The sequence below is a fragment of the Theobroma cacao genome, chromosome 1 (genome assembly GCF_053813885.1).
Source record: "Theobroma cacao isolate CCN51 chromosome 1, ASM5381388v1, whole genome shotgun sequence".
Classification (NCBI taxonomy): domain Eukaryota; kingdom Viridiplantae; phylum Streptophyta; class Magnoliopsida; order Malvales; family Malvaceae; genus Theobroma; species Theobroma cacao.
The window spans coordinates 22,315,148-22,337,303 of record NC_142639.1 but is presented as its reverse complement, the minus strand read 5'-3'; the positions used below and the strand labels follow the sequence as shown (position 1 = coordinate 22,337,303).

At 34.7% G+C, this 22,156-nt stretch overlaps 2 long non-coding RNA genes across 4 annotated transcripts in view; both read left to right on the top strand.

Moving 5' to 3' along the window:
- Positions 1–598: 598 nt before the first annotated feature.
- On the top strand, positions 599–10,515 carry LOC148764656 (uncharacterized). Of its 2 annotated transcripts, none has more exons than XR_016024135.1 (4): positions 599–729; positions 1,379–1,462; positions 9,420–9,503; positions 10,339–10,515. It is a non-coding gene; the product is annotated as an uncharacterized LOC148764656 (long non-coding RNA). The 2 variants fall into 2 exon arrangements; XR_016024136.1 differs by lacking the exons at positions 9,420–9,503; positions 10,339–10,515 and adding exons at positions 2,298–2,363; positions 3,107–3,321.
- Positions 10,516–12,293: 1,778 nt separating this feature from the next.
- The window catches only part of LOC108662221 (uncharacterized), a 67,825-nt gene continuing 57,962 nt past the window's right edge, over positions 12,294–22,156 (top strand). Inside the window, exons 1-3 of one of the 2 annotated variants that reach the window (XR_016024134.1) lie at positions 12,294–12,832; positions 12,939–13,030; positions 17,061–17,085. This is a non-coding gene — a long non-coding RNA (uncharacterized LOC108662221). Of the gene's footprint in view, positions 12,833–12,938; positions 13,031–17,060; positions 17,086–22,156 lie in introns of those variants that run through there. The other variant, XR_016024133.1, reaches the window with a different exon arrangement.

Genomic DNA, 22,156 nt, shown 5'->3' with positions numbered 1-22,156 from the left:
CATACATGTGATGATAGCATGATTGCATGCTAGGGGAGTCCCGAAAAATTTACAAAAGTCGGTATTGTACCTAGAGGTACAACAAAGTTTATTTAATCCTCGAACTAGATCAAATAGGAATTTTAAGGTGAGATTAAGAGTTTCACAGTTCATGGATGACTTAAAATGGTAATTTGGAGTTTGAGGATCAATTTGGAGTCAAATCGGAATTTTCACTAACTAGGGGCAAAATGGTCATTTGCCACCTGGGGATAAAATGGGAATTTTAGAAAAGATTTTTTTGACCCCATTTGACTTATTAGAGTATAATTTGACTTATTGAAGTATGATCTGAGGTTTAGAAGTGAAAAATTTTAATTTCGGTATAATTTGGAGTATAGGGGTAAAATGGTAATTTTGCCACCTCAGGGGCAAAATTGTAATTTTCCACCACCAGGATATTTTTTCCAGCACATGGTCTTCCTTGTCTTCATCTTTGACCCTTGACTAAACATGTGGTGGAGATAAAATGTTTAAATTTTTAAAATTTTAAAAACGGGCCAATGACATGATGCCATGTGTCATGCCTTTATTAATTTATTAATTTCCTTTTTAAAAGGTACAAAATCAGCCCATCTTCCACCCCATGGCCGGCCAAACCAGCAAGAAGAGAGAGAAAACAAAAACAAAACCCTAGAGAGAGAAAATCAAAGAAAAAGTGTGAATTTTCAAGGAAATTAAGTGAAAAAGGTGAGTTTTTTTCTATTAAGCTTGAGTTTTCTTATTCCCAAGCATTTCTCTTTATTTTCCATGATTAAATTACATGTTTACATGATGAATTAAATTCTGAAAAAATGGGTTAGGAGAGAGAAAGTTGTTGGATTTATTTGATTTTAATTTATGTTAGTGTTTTTAGTTAGTTTAGCATATTTAGAAATAAAACAACAAGAAAAGAATTTATTTTCTCCCCCAACCATTAATGGCTGAATTTACCATGTAGTGAGTGAGGATGAGTTTGATTTTATTCTAGGAGAATTGGTTAAGGAATGATGAATTATGAGCCTAGAAAAATAATGAGAATTTTCGGAGCAAAAATACGAATTTTTACCCACTAGGGGTATTTTCGTAATTTATTGTTGGGACTGATAATTTGCACCACACTGAGGGACATTAAGTTAATTTGGGTGCAATTGAGGTATAGAAACTGAAAAGAATTAAATTGGAGTTTAAACGGACCCGTTAGGAATTTAATCGGGTGATAAGACGAATTAGGCCAATACCGGGTTTAGATAGTTACCAGTGCATTTTTGCATTCCATATCATGCATTGGTAGTCTAAATTAGTTTAATTTTGATTTAGTACCAACTTGGTGAAACTCTCAATTTTGTACTGTGTCAAGGTGGTGAGTCCTCCGATAAAGGCAAGGAAATTGCATCCGAGGACCAGTAGACAGAGTGCTTCGAAAGTCTGCATTCTAGACATTGTGAGTAAACTTACTGTCATTTTAATTATCTAGGGTGGTTTTTAAATGCTTTCATGAATTCTATGGAAAAAGAAATTTAAAAAGATAACTTTTCATGTTTTATGAATAAATGAGTTTCAATGAAATTAAATTATAAATTGTTTTGAAATTAATAGTGATTTTGAAAAATAGAGTACACGGAGACTGTTAATTGTGGCAATTTGATTGTTTAAATTAACTGGCTTATGATAAATCGAGCATGATTGGCTAGTTGGCAATTGTATTGAAATGCGAATTGTTTGGTTACCTTGAAAAACTACGAATTACAAAATTGCCATATCATGTTATTGAGTTTTATTATATGGTGGATTATATATTAATTAATCATTGCAGTAGGGGGTTTCTGTGGACCAGCCTTTTAGAGGGGCACGGTAAACCCCATTATATTCTTACCTCGAACGGAGAGGCGCGTAGGGTATCTCCTGGGGTAAAGTTTAGGGTTCACTTCACGCTAAACCACCACGTGAGGGGGAACTCAGCCAACGCCAAGGAACGGCTATGTTTTCAAAACAAAAACATGATTTATGTGAAATGTGAATTTTAATAGCCTTGGCGGTCTCGGTAGGATGCCTCGGCCAAGGTGTCCCCGAGAATGGATTTATGGCACAAGCCTAGATTTTTATGAGATTCATAAGCCTTTTTACGTGTTTTGAACAAAATGTGTTCTAATGCTATAACCCAGTTTATGATGATTTACTTTATTGTCTCCATGTACTCAACTCTAGATGTTTATGATGAAGTTTGTTTACTCATTGGGATTCTATAATCTCACCACCCTCCTTTCCACCCATTTCAGGTTCAGTATAGACTGTAGATAGCTGATCTCATCGAGGACTACAGTGGGATCTGCATTTTCCAAACCGTAGGTTCACAGTCCTCTTTACTTTTGTTTATTCGGGGGCACTCTTGTTATTGTAAATTAAATTAAATATTTTGGCTTACTGTATTTAAGTATGTATAAATTTATTTAACTTTTACGTTATAAAAATTATTCACGTATAACTCTATAAATATTATTTTATAAGAAAATAGAATATTTTACTTAATATTCCTTTTCTTTTCTTATTATATTCAAATAACCATAATTTTGTTTTAAATGAAGATTTTAGACTTTTAAACTCATTTTGAATATGAATTGTGTGTTTTGTACTTGTATATTACGTTTTAGCCAGTTTTAAAATTTTTGAGAAAAATGACCAAAATACCCTTGTGAGACGAAAAATTAATATTTTATTTGTTTAAAGTTGGAAACAGCTTAAAATATTTTAGAACACGATATTTGACAATGGTTGCTCACAAGGGAACAGAGAAACTGATAGTAAAGCCTTGCGGGGTTTCGGGTTGACATTTCGGGCAATAAGTGTCACCGGGACACCGCGGCGGTTGTCACGGGCTCGAGGGGAGTACCGGGTCATGACAATTCGATTGGTATCAGTGCTTTTGGTTTTCAAGATCAAAGTTTTTAGTTTTAGTTTTAAAGTTGTTTTAAATATTTACAATATCAGTGTGGCCCCGGATTAAGTTAAGATAGGTTAGGTTGAATAGAATGCATGCATTTGCATATAGAGCCTAAGGTTACCTAAACTTGCTCGTATTTTTTTATAGATTATAATGCCTCCTCGACGCGGACGCCCACCTCTCACTAGATCGGTTGGGAGGGGAAGAGGTCGTTCCCAACGTCATCAGCCAGATACAGTAGAGGAGGAATCAGCTGCATCTACCATTCGGGCAGCACCTGCTGCTGAGCAGGCCGATAGTCCTCCACATCCTCCATCTCCTCAGCCACCTACTGGTATTCCCGCCATGCCTACTGAGGCAGCACAGGCATTGACAGCTTTCTTTGCAGCAATGGCTGGTCAAGCTCAGACTGGTCAAGTTCCACCTGTAGTGCCTCCAGCTACTCATTTAGTTCCACCACCAATACAGGATGTATCCATTTCCAAGAAGTTGAAAGAGGCTAGGCAATTGGGTTGTGTATCTTTCACTGGTGAGTTGGATGCCACTGTGGCAAAAGACTGGATTAATCAGGTGTCCGAGACTCTTTCTGATATGGGATTAGATGATGATATGAAGCTGATGGTGGCTACGAGATTATTAGAGAAGAGGGCTTGTACTTGGTGGAATTCGGTGAAGTCCCGTTTCGCTACTCCTCAAACATGGTCCGATTTTCTTAGGGAATTCGATGGTCAGTATTTCACTTATTTCCATCAAAAAGAAAAGAAGAGAGAATTTCTGAGTTTGAAATAGGGAAATCTAACTGTAGAGGAGTACGAGACTCGTTTTAACGAGTTGATGTTATATGTGCCGGATCTGGTGAAATCTGAGCAAGATCAGGCCAGCTATTTCGAGGAAGGGCTCCGTAATGAGATCAGAGAGCGAATGACAGTGATTGGTAGGGAGCCACATAAGGAGGTGGTACAGATGGCTTTACGGGCTGAGAAGCTCGCGACTGAGAATAGAAGGATTCGGACTGAGTTTGCAAAAAAGAGGAATCCTGGTATGTCTTCTAGTCAGCCAGTAAAAAGAGGCAAGGACTTAGCGACTTCAGGGAGCATTACTTCTGTTTCCGTGACATCTCCTCGACCTCCATTTCCACCATCACAGCAGAGACCTTCGAGGTTTAGCAGATCTGCTATGACTGGTTCTGGAAAGAGTCTCGGAGGTTCTGACAGATGCAGAAATTGTGGGAATTATCATAGTGGGCTATGTAGAGGGCCAACAAGATGTTTCCAATGTGGACAGACAGGTCACATTAGGAGTAATTGCCCATAGTTAGGACGAGCCACTGTAGCTGCATCATCTCCACCAGCTCGCACAGATATACAGAGGAGAGATTCTTCTGGGTTACCACTGAGACAGGGAGTAGCCATACGGTCTGGTGTGGAGAGTAATACCCCATCACATCCACCTTCGAGACCACAGACTCGTACCGCGACAAGAGTTTTTGCTGTGACAGAAGATGAGGCACGAGTCCGACCTGGAGCAGTGACAGGTACTATGTTTTTATTTGATAAAGATGTTTATGTTTTGATAGATTCTGGCTCAGATAGTTCTTATGTGAGTACGACATTTGCATCAATTACTGATAGAAACCTGTCACCATTAGAGGAAGAAATTGTAGTGCATACCCCTCTAGGAGAACAGTTGATTAGAAATACTTGTTATAGAGACTGTTGGGTAAGGGTAGGTGAGGAAGAATTTAGGGGTGACTTAATTCCTCTAGAGATCTTGGATTTTGATTTAATATTAGGTATGGACTGGTTAACTGCACATCGGGCGAACGTGGATTGTTTCCGAAAAGAAGTTGTTCTTCGAAATTCTGAGGGAGCAGAGATTGTGTTTGTAGGGGAACGTCGAGTATTACCATCTTGTGTAATCTCGGCCATCAAAGCTTCAAAATTAGTGCAAAAAGGGTATCCGACTTATTTGGCATACGTGATCGATACTTCAAAGGGGGAACCTAAGTTAGAGGATGTCCCAATAGTAAGTGAGTTTCTTGATGTATTTCCTGATGATTTACCGGGAATACCTCCTAATCGAGAGCTTGAGTTCCCTATTGATTTACTTCCGGGTACCGCACCTATTTCTATTCCTCCATATAGAATGGCTCCAGCAGAGTTGAAGGAACTGAAAGCCCAGTTGCAAGATTTGGTGGATAAAGGTTTCATTCGCCCTAGCATTTCTCCTTGGGGAGCACCAGTCCTATTTGTAAAGAAGAAAGATGGCACTCTTCGATTGTGTATTGATTACCGTCAGCTGAACCGAGTGACCATCAAGAATAAATACCCTTTACCCCGGATAGATGATCTTTTTGATCAATTACGAGGTGCTATGGTATTCTCTAAGATTGATTTGAGATCTGGGTACTATCAGTTGAGGATTAAGGAGCAGGATGTACCTAAGACTGCCTTCAGGACGCGTTATGGGCATTATGAGTTTCTGGTGATGCCGTTTGGTTTGACTAATGCCCCGGCAGTTTTTATGGATCTTATGAACAGGGTGTTCCATCCATACTTGGATAAGTTTGTGATAGTATTCATCGATGACATCCTGGTTTATTCGAAGAATGATGATGAACATGCTGCCCATTTGCGCATTGTGTTGCAAACTTTGCGCGAGAGACAACTCTATGCCAAGTTCTCTAAATGTGAATTCTGGTTGAAGGAAGTGGTTTTCTTGGGACATGTGGTGTCCGGAGCTGGAATTTATGTCGATCCCAAGAAGATTGAGGCAATCTTGCAATGGGAGCAACGGAGAACGGTAACTGAGATTCGTAGTTTCCTTGGCTTAGCCGGTTATTACCGGAGATTTGTTCAGGGATTTTCTTTGATAGCAGCTCCTCTGACTCGTTTGACTCGTAAAGGAGTTAAGTATGAGTGGGATGATGTTTGTGAGAATCGATTTCAGGAGCTAAAGAACCGGTTAACCTCCGCTCCCGTTTTAACACTTCCTGTTAGTGGAAAAGAATTTGTGGTATACAGCGATGCATCTAAGTTGGGATTAGGGTGTGTGTTGATGCAGGATGAGAAAGTAATAGCTTATGCTTCCCGACAGTTGAAGAAGCACGAGACGAATTACCCTACTCATGACTTGGAGTTAGCAGCAGTAGTATTCGCATTGAAGATTTGGAGACATTATTTATATGGTGAGCGTTGTCGGATTTTTTCTAATCATAAAAGTTTGAAGTATTTGCTCACCCAGAAAGAGCTTAACTTGAGACAGAGACGATGGTTGGAGTTGATTAAGGATTATGACTTAGTGATTGATTATCATCCGGGAAAAGCAAATGTTGTAGCGGATGCCTTAAGTCGTAAATCCTCATCGTCGTTAGCAACACTTCAAAGTTCTTATTTTTCGATGTTACTTGAGATGAAATCTCTAGGGATCCAGTTGAATAATGGTGAGGATGGAACCCTACTTGCTAGTTTCGTCGTGAGACCTTCATTGTTGAATCAGATAAGAGAATTGCAGAAATCTGATGATTGGTTGAAACAGGAAGTTCAAAAGCTGCAAGATGGAGAAGCTAGTGAGTTTAGACTCAACGATGATGGTACTTTCATGCTTAGAGACCGAATTTGTGTTCCTAAGGATGATCAGTTGAGACGAGCTATTTTGGAGGAAGCTCATTCTTCCGCCTACGCTTTACATCCCGGAAGCACCAAGATGTATCGGACTATTAAAGAAAGTTATTGGTGGCCGGGTATGAAACGAGACATAACAGAGTTTGTAGCGAAATGTCTCACATGTCAACAGATCAAGGCGGAGCATCAAAAACCGTCAGGTACTCTTCAACCTTTACCGATTCCTGAATGGAAGTGGGAACATGTGACTATGGACTTTGTATTGGGTTTGCCACGGACACAAAGTGGGAAGGATGCTATTTGGGTGATTGTGGATAGATTGACTAAGTCCGCCCATTTCTTGGCTATCCATAGCACGTATTCTATTGAGAGGCTGGCAAGACTTTATATAGATGAGATTGTGAGATTACACGGAGTCCCAGTTTCTATTGTGTCAGATCGAGACCCTCGATTTACTTCTCGATTTTGGCCGAAATTTCAGGAAGCTCTTGGAACTAAATTGAGATTTAGTACTGCCTTTCATCCACAGACAGATGGTCAATCTGAGAGAACTATTCAGACCTTGGAGGATATGTTACGGGCTTGTGTCATTGACTTTATCGGGAGTTGGGACAGACACTTGCCATTGGTGGAGTTTGCTTATAATAACAGTTTTCAGTCTAGTATTGGGATGGCACCATACGAGGCTTTGTATGGAAGGAAATGCCGAACTCCGCTCTGTTGGGATGAAGTAGGTGAGAGGAAATTGGTGAATGTGGAATTGATTGATTTGACAAACGATAAGGTCAAAGTTATCCGAGAGCGATTAAAGACAGCTCAAAATAGGCAGAAGAATTATTCGAATAAACGAAGGAAAGATTTGGAGTTTGAAGTCGACGATAAAGTTTTTCTTAAGGTTTCTCCTTGGAAAGGTAATAATTTGAAATTTCCAAGTATTAAATCTTACTTGATTATACTATTGTGATAATTTGTGGTATTTATTGGATGATGAAAGGTGTGATTCGATTCGCGAAGAGGGGAAAGCTCAATCCAAGATACATTGGACCTTTTCGTATCATTGAAAGGATTGGGCCAGTGGCTTACAGACTTGAATTACCCCCAGAGTTAGATCGGATTCATAATGTCTTCCATGTCTCGATGTTGAAAAAGTATGTTCCCGATCCCTCTCACATTTTAGAGACACCTCCCATTGAGTTGCATGAGGATTTGAAGTTCGAGGTGCAGCCTGTACGTATTCTAGATCGAAAGGATCGAGTGCTAAGGAACAAGAGCATTCCAATGGTGAAAGTATTATGGAAGAATGCTCAAATGGAGGAGATGACGTGGGAAGTCGAGAGCCAGATGAGAAACCAATATCCACATCTTTTATTCGAATCAGGTAAGTGAAATTTTGAGGTCAAAATTTTATTTTAAGGGGGGTAGTGCTGTAAAGCCCGACCTTATAAAATACTATTCATGACATACATGTGATGATAGCATGATTGCATGCTAGGGGAGTCCCGAAAAATTTACAAAAGTCGGTATTGTACCTAGAGGTACAACAAAGTTTATTTAATCCTCGAACTAGATCAAATAGGAATTTTAAGGTGAGATTAAGAGTTTCACAGTTCATGGATGACTTAAAATGGTAATTTTGAGTTTGAGGATCAATTTGGAGTCAAATCGGAATTTTCACTAACTAGGGGCAAAATGGTCATTTGCCATCTGGGGATAAAATGGGAATTTTAGAAAAGATTTTTTTGACCCCATTTGACTTATTAGAGTATAATTTGACTTATTGAAGTATAATTTGAGGTTTAGAAGTGAAAAATTTTAATTTCGGTATAATTTGGAGTATAGGGGTAAAATGGTAATTTTGCCACCTCAGGGGCAAAATTGTAATTTTCCACCACCAGGATATTTTTTCCAGCACATGGTCTTCCTTGTCTTCATCTTTGACCCTTGACTAAACATGTGGTGGAGATAAAATGTTTAAATTTTTAAAATTTTAAAAACGGGCCAATGACATGATGCCATGTGTCATGCCTTTATTAATTTATTAATTTCCTTTTTAAAAGGCACAAAATCAGCCCATCTTCCACCCCATGGCCGGCCAAACCAGCAAGAAGAGAGAGAAAACAAAAACAAAACCCTAGAGAGAGAAAATCAAAGAAAAAGTGTGAATTTTCAAGGAAATTAAGTGAAAAAGGTGAGTTTTTTTCTATTAAGCTTGAGTTTTCTTATTCCCAAACATTTCTCTTTATTTTCCATAATTAAATTACATGTTTTCATGATGAATTAAATTCTGAAAAAATGGGTTAGGAGAGAGAAAGTTGTTGGATTTATTTGATTTTAATTTATGTTAGTGTTTTTAGTTAGTTTAGCATATTTAGAAATAAAACAACAAGAAAAGAATTTATTTTCTCCCCCAACCATTAATGGCTGAATTTACCATGTAGTGAGTGAGGATGAGTTTGATTTTATTCTAGGAGAATTGGTTAAGGAATGATGAATTATGAGCCTAGAAAAATAATGGGAATTTTCGGAGCAAAAATACGAATTTTTACCCACTAGGGGTATTTTCGTAATTTGTTGTTGGGACTGATAATTTGCACCACACTGAGGGACATTAAGTTAATTTGGGTGCAATTGAGGTATAGAAACTGAAAAGAATTAAATTGGAGTTTAAACGGACCCGTTAGGAATTTAATCGGGTGATAAGACGAATTAGGCCAATACCGGGTTTAGATAGTTACCAGTGCATTTTTGCATTCCATATCATGCATTGGTAGTCTAAATTAGTTTAATTTTGATTTAGTACCAACTTGGTGAAACTCTCAATTTTGTACTGTGTCAAGGTGGTGAGTCCTCCGATAAAGGCAAGGAAATTGCATCCGAGGACCAGTAGACAGAGTGCTTCGAAAGTCTGCATTCTAGACATTGTGAGTAAACTTACTGTCATTTTAATTATCTAGGGTGGTTTTTAAATGCTTTCATGAATTCTATGAAAAAAGAAATTTAAAAAGATAACTTTTCATGTTTTATGAATAAATGAGTTTCAATGAAATTAAATTATAAATTGTTTTGAAATTAATAGTGATTTTGAAAAATAGAGTACACGGAGACTGTTAATTGTGGCAATTTGATTGTTTAAATTAACTGGCTTATGATAAATCGAGCATGATTGGCTAGTTGGCAATTGTATTGAAATGCGAATTGTTTGGTTACCTTGAAAAACTACGAATTACAAAATTGCCATATCATGTTATTGAGTTTTATTATATGGTGGATTATATATTAATTAATCACTGCAGTAGGGGGTTTCTGTGGACCAACCTTTTAGAGGGGCACGGTAAACCCCATTATATTCTTACCTCGAACGGAGAGGCGCGTAGGGTATCTCCTGGGGTAAAGTTTAGGGTTCACTTCACGCTAAACCACCACGTGAGGGGGAACTCAGCCAACGCCAAGGAACGGCTATGTTTTCAAAACAAAAACATGATTTATGTGAAATGTGAATTTTAATAGCCTTGGCGGTCTCGGTAGGATGCCTCGGCCAAGGTGTCCCCGAGAATGGATTTATGGCACAAGCCTAGATTTTTATGAGATTCATAAGCCTCTTTACGTGTTTTGAACAAAATGTGTTCTAATGCTATAACCCAGTTTATGATGATTTACCTTATTGTCTCCATGTACTCAACTCTAGATGTTTATGATGAGGTTTGTTTACTCATTGGGATTTTATAATCTCACCACCCTCCTTTCCACCCATTTCAGGTTCAGTATAGACTGTAGATAGCTGATCTCATCGAGGACTACAGTGGGATCTGCATTTTCCAAACCGTAGGTTCACAGTCCTCTTTACTTTTGTTTATTCGGGGGCACTCTTGTTATTGTAAATTAAATTAAATATTTTGGCTTACTGTATTTAAGTATGTATAAATTTATTTAACTTTTACGTTATAAAAATTATTCACGTATAACTCTATAAATATTATTTTATAAGAAAATAGAATATTTTACTTAATATTCCTTTTATTTTCTTATTATATTCAAATAACCATAATTTTGTTTTAAATGAAGATTTTAGACTTTTAAACTCATTTTGAATATGAATTGTGTGTTTTGTACTTGTATATTACGTTTTAGCCAGTTTTAAAATTTTTGAGAAAAATGACCAAAATACCCTTGTGAGACGAAAAATTAATATTTTATTTGTTTAAAGTTGGAAACAGCTTAAAATATTTTAGAACACGATATTTGACAATGGTTGCTCACAAGGGAACAGAGAAACTGATAGTAAAGCCTTGCGGGGTTTCGGGTTGACATTCCGGGCAATAAGTGTCTACCGGGACACCGCGGCGGTTGTCACGGGCTCGAGGGGAGTACCGGGTCGTGACAATTTTTCTATCACATAATGACTTACAGTGACAGAATTGTGACAGTTTTGTAACAGAATTAATGACAATTTGTTTTCGAGAGTTTGTGATAGATTTAACGACAGGTTTGTGATAGAATTGTGACGGTATTTTAAATCTGTCACTAAATCCGTTACAATTAATTGGGCTTGAAAATTTTTTTTTGGCGTCAATAATTAGTGACAAAATCTTGTGACGGAGATCGTTACAACATTAGGATTCCTTATTTAGTGACAAAATTAGAGACGAAATTGTGACAGAAATTTAATTTGGGTAGCCCAAGTAAATAACATGTGACCAATTTAAGTATAGTTATAGATTATTGTGGCAGAATATTCTGTCACAAGGATTAGTTTAATTTAATATTATATTTTTGTAATAAAAATAGTGACAGATTTTTGACAAATAATTTTAAGGTAAAAAGAGACATCTTGCTAAATTAAAAATAAAATTGGTGCTCACAAATCTGTAACTGAAAATCTGTCACAAAGGTTATTTTTAATAATATTTATACAATTTTTTTAAATTTACTTAATTTGATTGTAATGTGCCAAAACCAAAAATAAGTCCTTGGACTTTGAGGTACAGAAGAAAAAAGTAAAAAAAAAAAAAACCATACACAATAGGCCCAAAACATGGATAACTGTGCTTTGCTTAATAAAAAAGCCTTGTAGAGAAAATAAGCACTTATCCAAATTATGAAAAAAAATTAAATACTTTAATTTAGATAAAATAAAAATATTGTATTTTAGTTTTTGTGTATAGTACATATTTGAGTTTTTATAAATATTTAAAATTGAAAATATCTATATATATATATATATATATCTAAATTTATATTAATTAATGTGAAATTACATGTAATTATATATTTTAAATGATATAAATTATATATTAATATTAATTAATATATGATATTAAGCATAAACTTTGGTGCAAATATATATATTAATTCTTCATATGCAACCATGGGCCATGGTTATTTATGAATTTCATCTTAGACTAACACATGTGCAAATATATAATTTAGTAATGTACTTTCATCTTAGACTAATTAACACATGTACTTTTGAATAAATTTAAAATAAACATTTATTTAATCAATTTTTTTATTAATCAATTTTCATACATCTTACCTAAATTTAAAGCCATCAAAATTTTAATTATGAATTTACTTCAATGTACATTAAATATTTATTTTTTTAAAATAGTGAAAAATCCTTACCCAACAAAAAAAATGCATTGAAAAGAACATAATGTGGTTTTTTTAATTAGTGTCTACAACATATCTTTTCCTTTCCCTTTTCTGTCTTTCTATCGATGTCATTTCCTTCAACTTTTTCTACCTAATTGTTTTAGGGTTTTTTTTCTTCTTCCAAAACTCAATCAATTCATTAAAGAAAAGAACAAAATAGGCATTTTACTCATAGAAAATTAGGGGTTTTGAAGAGCATAAGAAGTTAATATGCCATCATTACCCTTTGAAACGATTTTACTTACCTTGATCCCTTATCTGACCCCATTTAATACTGGTTCTTGTTCTTTTGAAACATCAGTGATTGGCGTGGTAATCTTAGTTAATATTTCACATTAATTTCGTTGAAGTAATTTTTCCCCTTTCTTTTCTCTCAATTTCCTCTTTGTTTTTCATCTTCTTCTAGATTATTCTCTTTTTTCTGAGGTTGTTATGCTACTAGACAAAGGAATCTCATCTTGTTCAAAAAATCGAAGGTTTTTGGGTTCGATCATGAACTGAGGTTTGCCATTTTGGAGGTTTAGGGGGTTTGAATTAATTGCAGTTGTCTTAAAAAGGAACTTATACCATGTATTGAAGTGAGCTAAAGGCGCCAAAGGTAATAAAAACCTGTAGAACTGTTTCTTTCCCCTTTTTTTTATAACAAAACTAGTTCATTTTGTCTATTTATCTTTGTTTTTTGTCTGTGCTGGTTGTATTTATAGATCCAGAAAGGCAGAAGGTTAAATTCCCGTTACTAGACGTTTCCAGCAAGCCAAACTATAGGCATTTCTTGTGGGCAACTTAAATCCCTCATGTAAGATTTTATGCTAGTAGATTATGTCAGTTTTCATCATTGAGATGCAATTAGTGTACAGTGAAAGACTAATCAAAATATTCTCTTGATTAATATTAAATGTACACTGATGCAGGAGTTGTCATTTTAGTTAGCTCATATAGGTCGGCTTACTTTTTTTATGGGATTGCAATTGCTTGTTGCCCTGACTTGGGTAATTGCATTCAACTAATCTGATACTAATCAAAAGATTCCTACCAAAAATTGAAGTATAATCCAAAAAATGACAGAAGTAATAGAAGTTTTGTCATCGTTGATTTTCTTCTACGTTAGGGAGGAGGAGAAAACTAAGTTATCATTTAAGATCAAAGCTAGAGACAAGGGCCACTTGGATTTTTATTTGAAAAACTTATTTTATTCATATAGAAAGCTAAATGTTAACAAAATAATAATGATTTTAAGCTTTTCCATCAACCTTAACTGAGACAACCTAAGACTTTTTCCATCTTAGCATTTTATGAAATATACTGCTTCAGAGACTAATACACTAATAAGCTTGACTCACAGCTTGTTATCAATGGCAATTTCTCTGGTCTTTCTCAAATCCTTGCAAGTTCTATTATTTATACTTAACTAATTTTTTGCCTCCTATATTTGCAACATACCACATTTTTTATGAATGTAAATTTTAAATTAAGTAACGTGGATATAGGCATTACTTTACTTTTGCCTCCTATATTTCTAAATTTTAAATTAAGCTTACTTCCATTATAAGCCAATCATCCTATACTAACCTCTTCCCTGTGGTTACTGAAAAATGTGGCCTGTAGTTACCGTGTAGTATATGTTGACTGCCTAAGAGGTTGTGTTGGGTTGATTTGTGCGAATTAGTTGGATATTTGCAAGAAGTAGGTGGATACACTCTTGGTTCATCTTTCTTTAGTTAAAATTTTTGATTTTGTGATCTTTCTTGGTTACATTCATGAAAGGTAATCCAGGCTTCATGTGATGATGTGATATAGGGGCAAGATACTTTAGTTGTAGTGTTCTGTTGGATGGTAAGGAATTGATCTTGTTTGGAAAGCTATTTTGTGCACATTTCTTTTAGTAAAAATGAACATTTCCACACTCATCCATCTACTCTATATCTTATGATTAGAATATTTTAATGTTTTGCTACACCAATACCAGATAGAAAGATATTGGATGGCCATTCTTAAATTGAAATACCCCATACTTTGATATGATGATAAATAAAGTTGATCAAATGCAAATTGAGGTCAATTAAAATGTTTTAAAGTGATAAAAGACGAAAGGATTAGTTTAGGATAAAATATTTCGCAAGTGAGAAAATAATAATAAAATAATAATAATTTTATCGGAGGAGAATTTGTGAGATAAAAGGCGATTCGGAAGTCAAGTGAGGCATAATAAGGTATTTCACGTACCAAGGAGACAAGATAAAATTTTTTTTTAATATTAATATTTAGCCGGATGTCGAAATCAGTCATGAAGAAGGATCATATGGTTGATCCAAGTGGGGGAGAAGATGACAAGCTTGACTCTATAAAAATACTTTTCATGACATACACGTGATGGATAGCATGTTTGCATGCTAGGAGAGTCCCGAAAAAAATTTACAAAAGACGGTATTGTACCTAGAGGTACAACAAAGTTGATTTAAACCTCAAACTAGATCAAATAGAGAATTTACGATGAAATTAAGAATTTTAAAGTCCCAGAATGGTTTAATATGGTGATTCGGAGTTTGAGGATCAATTTGGAGTCAAACCGGAATTTTCGCTATCCAGGGGCAAAATGGTCATTTGCCACCTGGGGACAAATTGGAAATTTTTAGAAAAGATTTTTGGCCCCATTTGACTTATTGGAGTAAGATTTGAAGTTTAGAAGTGAAAAATTTTAATTTCAGTATAATTTGGAGTAAAAGGGTAAAATGGTAATTTTGCCATCTGGAATCGAAAATTTAATTTTTGAAAGGATTTTGATCAAATTTAATTATTTGGAGTGTGAAATGAGTATGAGGAGTGAAAATTATGCATTATGGCAAATTTTCAATTTTTGGGGTAAAAATATAATTTTTAAGAAGTTTAGGGGCAAAAGTGTAATTTTGAAAAATTTGCTCCACCAAAACTTTGAAAAAATCTTGAAATTTCACTTAAGACTTGGATAAGTCAAGGGGAATGCATGGTGGAAAAAGTAGGACAAATGGATGGCTAGAAAAAAAATGAATTAATAAAATATTTAAAATATGAATAAAATAATATTATTTCATTAAACAATAAAAAGGCATAAAAAAATCAGCCCATAACCCATTCTTCTCCTTCAACATTCGGCCAAGCAAGAAATAAGAGAGAGAAAGGAGAAAATAAAACCCTAGCCAAGAAATTTAAAGGGAAAATAAGTGGAAATTCAAAAATCAAGTGAAAAAAGGTAACATTTCTTAAATTTGTCTTGTGCTTTACCTTTCCCATGCATTTTCCATCATTTTTCATGGTTGAATCATGTGATTTGAGGATGATTTGAATTCTGAAAAATGGGTTAGGAGAGAGAAAGTTATTAGATTAATTTGATTTTGAGCTATGTTAGTGTTTAGTGTTAGTTTAGCATGTTTATGAGCAAAACAACAAGAAAAATATTTATCTTCTCCATGAATTTCTCTAGGCCGAATCTAGCCAATGGTATGTGAGGATAAGGTTGACTTTATTTTAAGAGAATTGGGTGGAAAAATGATGAATTATGAGGTTGGAAATTAAATGGGAATTTTCGGTGCAATAAATTGAAATTTTTACCCACAAGGGGTAAAAGCGTAATTTATAGTCCAGACTGATTAATTGGACCAAATTCACAGTCATTGAGGTATTGTGGATATAATTGGATAATTGAAATTGAAATGGATGGAATTGGAGTCGAATTGGGGATTTTAAGAATTTACACCGTGTATAGGCGAGTTAGGTCAAACACCACAATTAAGCGATTGTTTAAACATTTCAAATCCTATCTAGTGCATACGCATGGATAAGAGCCTGAAATAATTTATGATAAATTGACACAATTTATTGAATTTTGTGTCATAGATTATGGATAGGTGGTGAGTCAATTGTTTCGGGTAAGAGACTGCACCTGAGGGCGGAAGATAGGAGTATTTCTACTCCTAATACTGTGAGTAAACTTATTATCGTCTTAATTATCTAGAGTAGTTTTATACAATTGTGTGATTTTATAAAAAAATGAGTTTAAATGGTAAATTGCTATGTTTTAAGAGAAATTGTGATTTTATAAAATGATTTTATAAATTTTCTGAAAAATCGAATATTGGTTTTGAAAATAGAGTAATTGGAGACTGCCTGCTTGTGTTGTAAATTTATGGTTTTAAATTGAATGGCTTATGACAATATATGAGCATGAATGGCTAAATTGATTTTGGTGTCAGAATTATTTGTATTGTGTATTCAGCCTTGAGAGGCTAGATTGTGATAAATTGCCATGCCATGCTAGAATGAATTTTATTGAATTGGTGGAGTATATATTAATTATTTACTGCAGAGGGGGTTCCGTGGACCAGCCTATTAGAGGGGCACGGTAAACTCCATTATATTATTACCTCGAACGGAGAGGCGCGTAGGGTATCTCCTGGGGTAAAGCTTAGGGTTCACTTCACGCTAAACCACCACGTGAAGGGGAACTCAGCCAACGCCAAGGAACGACTGTATTTTTCTCAAACTAAAAATATATTTTAAGTGTATATGAAATTTTAACAGCCTTGGCGGACTCGGTTGGATGCCCTGCGCAAGGTATCACTGAGTATGAGTTTTGGCACGAGCCAAAGTTTTAAAAAATTCATAAGCCAAGTTGATTACTTGATTTATATGGATTGATTTTATTTGGTTGAAATGAACTGAAAGGTAATGAAATTACGGTATGATGACTTATTTTAATTGTCTCCATTTACTCGGCTTTAGATACTTTAGATGGTATCAATTTACTCACTGGGATTATAAAATCTCACCCCTTCTTCCTATACATTTTTCAGGCTCAGGACAGTTTGTAGATAGTCGAGTAAGACGAGAACTAAGCTCGGAACTGCATTATAGAAAGTAAGAGTTCACAGTCTTACATCTTCTTGGTCAATTGGAGCCCACGTGTCATTGCATATCAAAACTTATATTTTGGTTATCTGTATTTCTATTCATACAATTTTTACTTTACTTTCATGTGCGAAAAATTATTTACGAATATTTCTATAAAAATTTATTTTATGAGAAAATAGAATATTTTATTTATTATTTTTAAATAGTACTAGTTGTCAACAATTTGCTTTCAAATGAACGTTTTAGATATTTAATTGTTTTTAAATCATTAAATATATATTTTCTGCTTACCTACTACATTTTTAGCAAGTTTTGAGATTTTTGACGAAAAATTACGAAAAATACCCCTGTGAGCCAGAAAATAATATTTTATTGTTCTTATTTAAAAATGATTTATGATTTTTTTGAAATGCGAGATTTAATAACTGTTGCTCACCGGGGAGATGCGAAAGTTGATGCTAAGCCTTGCGAGGTTTCAATCGACATTCGGGGTGAAGAATGTCTGTCGAGGCCTCGCGGCGGTTGTCACGGGCCCGATGGGGAGTTCCGGGTCGTGACAATTTTATTGGTATCAGAGCATGGTTTAAAAATAAGATATTTTGATTTTAAAGCTTTGGATTTAAAAGTTTTTGGTTTTAAAGTTGTTTTAAGGAATCTACACTGACACTGCATGGCCCCAAGTCCAGTTAAGTTAAGATAAGTTAAGTTAGGTTAGATTGAATAGAATGTATGCATCTTCATATAGAAATCTACCTACTTTTGAGATGCATAAATAATTAAACAATTATTATTTGATTGCATATAGGTTTTGAGGTGCACTGGTGACATACACACCATGTCTAGAAGTGGTGGTAGTCTCGATACCTCTCATAGTGATAGCGAGGGATCTCTAGATTCTACGGCTAGAAGCAAATGGCACCTTGACACAGGTGATTCGGAAGGTGTTCCATCCCGAATTCTTGATAATAGAATTCCTAAGAACTTATCAGAATGTGTTCATAATAAGGGGAGCTTCGAGAGTAGCGAGAATTTTGAAAGTGAGAGTAGCTCCAATACATCGAAAACTGAACAAGATTTCCTTTCGGAACAACCTAGAGAGCACCCTAGAGAATGGACGAGGGAAGAAATTGCAAGGGGATATATTCGTTCTAGGAAGAGCGTGACAGTAGTCCGACACTTTCCACCAGGCTGTGGGACAAATGTAAGGGGACAACCAGAAAAGGATAAGGAGAAAGTAACAGTGGCAAGTAAACCCCTTAGAAAAGTGTCAGGTGTACGACATTTTCCTCCTAGTTGTGGAAGAAATGCTGCACCGGTGAGTGATGAAGAATATAGGAGAATACAACAAGCCTGGATTGAGGAGCAAAGGAAAAAATCTCAGGAGGAGGAAAACCCGAAAGAGGATCTTTTGGAGGACTCGGAGTAGAATCTTTCGATAAGATTAGATTAAGATGATGATCCCAAGGACATGTAATATTTTCGTAGGATTTTACACTACCTTAACTCTAAGTAGATGTTGTGTAAAAGAGATAATAATTATCTATACAAAGAAGTAAAAATAGTTTGGCTTTTAAAGTATAAGACTAGAATGTATTATAAAATGGTTGTTTAAGTAACTGAAGGTATATGGGAATCTTTAGTATGATAGAGATAAATTGGTAATATAATTATTGAGGAAGGTTATAGAAGGAAGCAATAAGGTTATAAATGACATTTGGAATGGATAATGTGATTAAGTTAATGATTGTAATTTAAGCATGAAGGGAATTATTCAGTGATGTTATGACACTATGAGGTAATAGTTGGGCACAAATATAACCCAATGAAGTTAAATTATGGAATATGGGGAATATAAAATTTTGATTCAGTAAGGATTGTAAGAATAAAGTAAGGAGGAAATTGAGCTATTTTCGTAGTTAATTATACCGAAAGTCAAGAAGATAATTGGATAGGGATGACAATAAATTTGAGGAAAGTTGTAGATAGTAAGCAACTTATGTGTGGAGTGGTATATTTATCATGAATTTATTACACTGTATGGAAAGGATGTTTTGAGGTGGAATTTTATGAATGTTGATAAAAGTTAAAAGATGACATGAGATGAAAGTATTAATCTGGCTTAGTGTGTAGGACAAGAAAATAGAAGGTATCTATACTTATGGAGCTCATGATATATATCTAAAAGGGAATCCACTGGTTGAGAATGATTGATGTGGTGACTTTGAAGGTAGACAAATAGCTTTGATGGGAAAATTTCTAATAGCTACAGTACTTCAGCATTGACTGTTCAACGTTATACTGCTCCGAATACCTCACGCCTATGATGCATGAGTAAGATGGGAGTGACACGATAATGAGCTTACAAATTGAATTTTGGTTGTTGGTCATTGTGTTTTGTTATCTGGGAGTCTTAAATGTTTTGGAGAATGTTTACCCAAATGAATTGAAAAACTTCTTTATTGCCTTGTATATAGGCATATAATTAAAAGAAAAAAAAATTGAAAGATTCTTGAGATGACTATATTGAGATGCGATACCAAGTAATGAAAGTGTGAAGGAAGAATTACGAGACTGGTATAGAAAATCAGTTTATGTAGAATATCATTATGAGAATTTGTAATATCTGTTTTGATACAGTAAAATGACAAGAGTTAGTAACAACATGAGGCTAATTGTGTGGCACCCTGGAAACCTCTGAAGATGAGTTAAGGATTGAATGGATGAGTACGTATTTATACACCTTTAAGATTAAGTGTTTTAGGAATACATAAACATCTTTGAGAAGAGATTATAATCATACACAGCAAGTATGAAACGTAAAATTTTTAAAACTTGCTGAGAAGCCTAACGGCTAATCACAAGTTAAGGAATCACATGCTGTGAGACATAAGTTTAAGATAGATATTCCCAATGAAATACTTAAGAGAAGTTTTGCTCTGGATCTTGTTAAAGCAAGCACTAAGTTATGTGATTATAAAAAAAGAAGCTGTAAGCTGAGAGTGATATTAGTATTAATATTGAAAAATACTTAAGGAGAATCTAGTTTTAAGTTTTACAATTTCAAGTACAATTTATAAATTAGTTAAGGAAGAATGATGTTATGTTCATATGAAGGAGTGGAACAAAGGATGATAGAAGTTGACCTTGAAAATGAAGTCAGATAATGAAACTTTCCCAATATATTATGGAAATTGGAATTCGAAAATGCTTAAGGCATACATGATTCAAATGGGTTCGAGTCTTAAGTGACAAATCAATATCGTAATGCAAGAAAGATACAAGGTAATATAGAGGCATGAAAGATGATTAAGGACAAAAGGATGACTCTTAGGAATTGTGGTATTGCATGAGATGTAATGATCAAGTTAAGATAAAGCTTTGAGGCATCAATAGGATTATAAAGCATACACGCATAATAGATTATAATTCAATGGAGATGACATTGTGATGAATGATATATAGTATAAGGAAACTCAAACATATGGTTGGAAATGATATGAATGATATGAAGTTATATACAAGTATAATAAGAATGTTGACATGCACTATAAGAATTATTATATTGAAACTAGGATTAGGATACGGATGAATAAAGGGGGTATGTAGTCCAAGGCATGTGAACACATGGATTCCTATATATAAAGAGAGATGTTGAGATTTGAAAATGCATGTATCTATGTATATATGAAATTGATAATTTTACTAACTAAGGTGAAGAATTGTTCACAGTAATTGGGAGATTTTGAAATAGTGTCCAGAGAGGTCAGTGAGCTAAAGTGTTAACGGACATGTAATGAACGATTAAAGTTATGAGTGACTTTGAAGGTAAACCTTGGATTGTTTAAGTTCTTAATGGAACTCTAATAAAGGAAAGGTATGCACCAGTATAAAATGGATGAATCAAGGTTGAGAAATTTGGTACGGAGCAAATTAATAAAATGATGATTAGGTATACATAAGTAAGTATGATATGTGATCGAAATCAGCATAATTGAGGTGAAGTTATGGTTCAAATTTAATAATGGTGATAAAGGCATGCTTAGTGTCTCGATATAAAAGATCATGGTTGTGAAAAGTATTACTGATTCAGTTCCAAAGGATAATAAGTGCCATAAATAAAGCATTTAATTGAACTGAAGGTGAACGAGGTGAATAAGTTGAATGTCCCTATAGAAGGAACAAGGAGTAAGATCATAGAAGGAGATTGATAACGCAACATCGACGGGAATTCGAGGACGAATTCTATTTAAGTGGGGGAGATTGAAATACCCCATACTTTGATATGATGATAAATAAAGTTGATCAAATGCAAATTGGGGTCAATTAAAATGTTTAAAAGTGATAAAAGACGAAAGGATTAGTTTAGGATAAAATATTTCGCAAGTGAGAAAATAATAATAAAATAATAATAATTTTATCGGAGGAGAATTTGTGAGATAAAAGGCGATTCGGAAGTCAAGTGAGGCATAATAAGGTATTTCACGTACCAAGGAGACAAGATAAAATTTTTTTTAATATTAATATTTAGCTGGATGTCGAAATCAGTCATGAAGAAAGATCATATGGTTGATCCAAGTGGGGGAGAAGATGACAAGCTTGACTCTATAAAAATACTTTTCATGACATACACGTGATGGATAGCATGTTTGCATGCTAGGAGAGTCCCGAAAAAAATTTACAAAAGTCGGTATTGTACCTAGAGGTACAACAAAGTTGATTTAAACCTCAAACTAGATCAAATAGAGAATTTACGATGAAATTAAGAATTTTAAAGTCCCAGAATGGTTTAATATGGTGATTCGGAGTTTGAGGATCAATTTGGAGTCAAACCGAAATTTTCGCTATCTAGGGGCAAAATGGTCATTTGCCACCTGGGGACAAATTGGAAATTTTGAGAAAAGATTTTTGGCCCCATTTGACTTATTGGAGTAAGATTTGAAGTTTAGAAGTGAAAAATTTTAATTTCAGTATAATTTGGAGTAAAAGGGTAAAATGGTAATTTTACCATCTGGAATCGAAAATTTAATTTTTGAAAGGA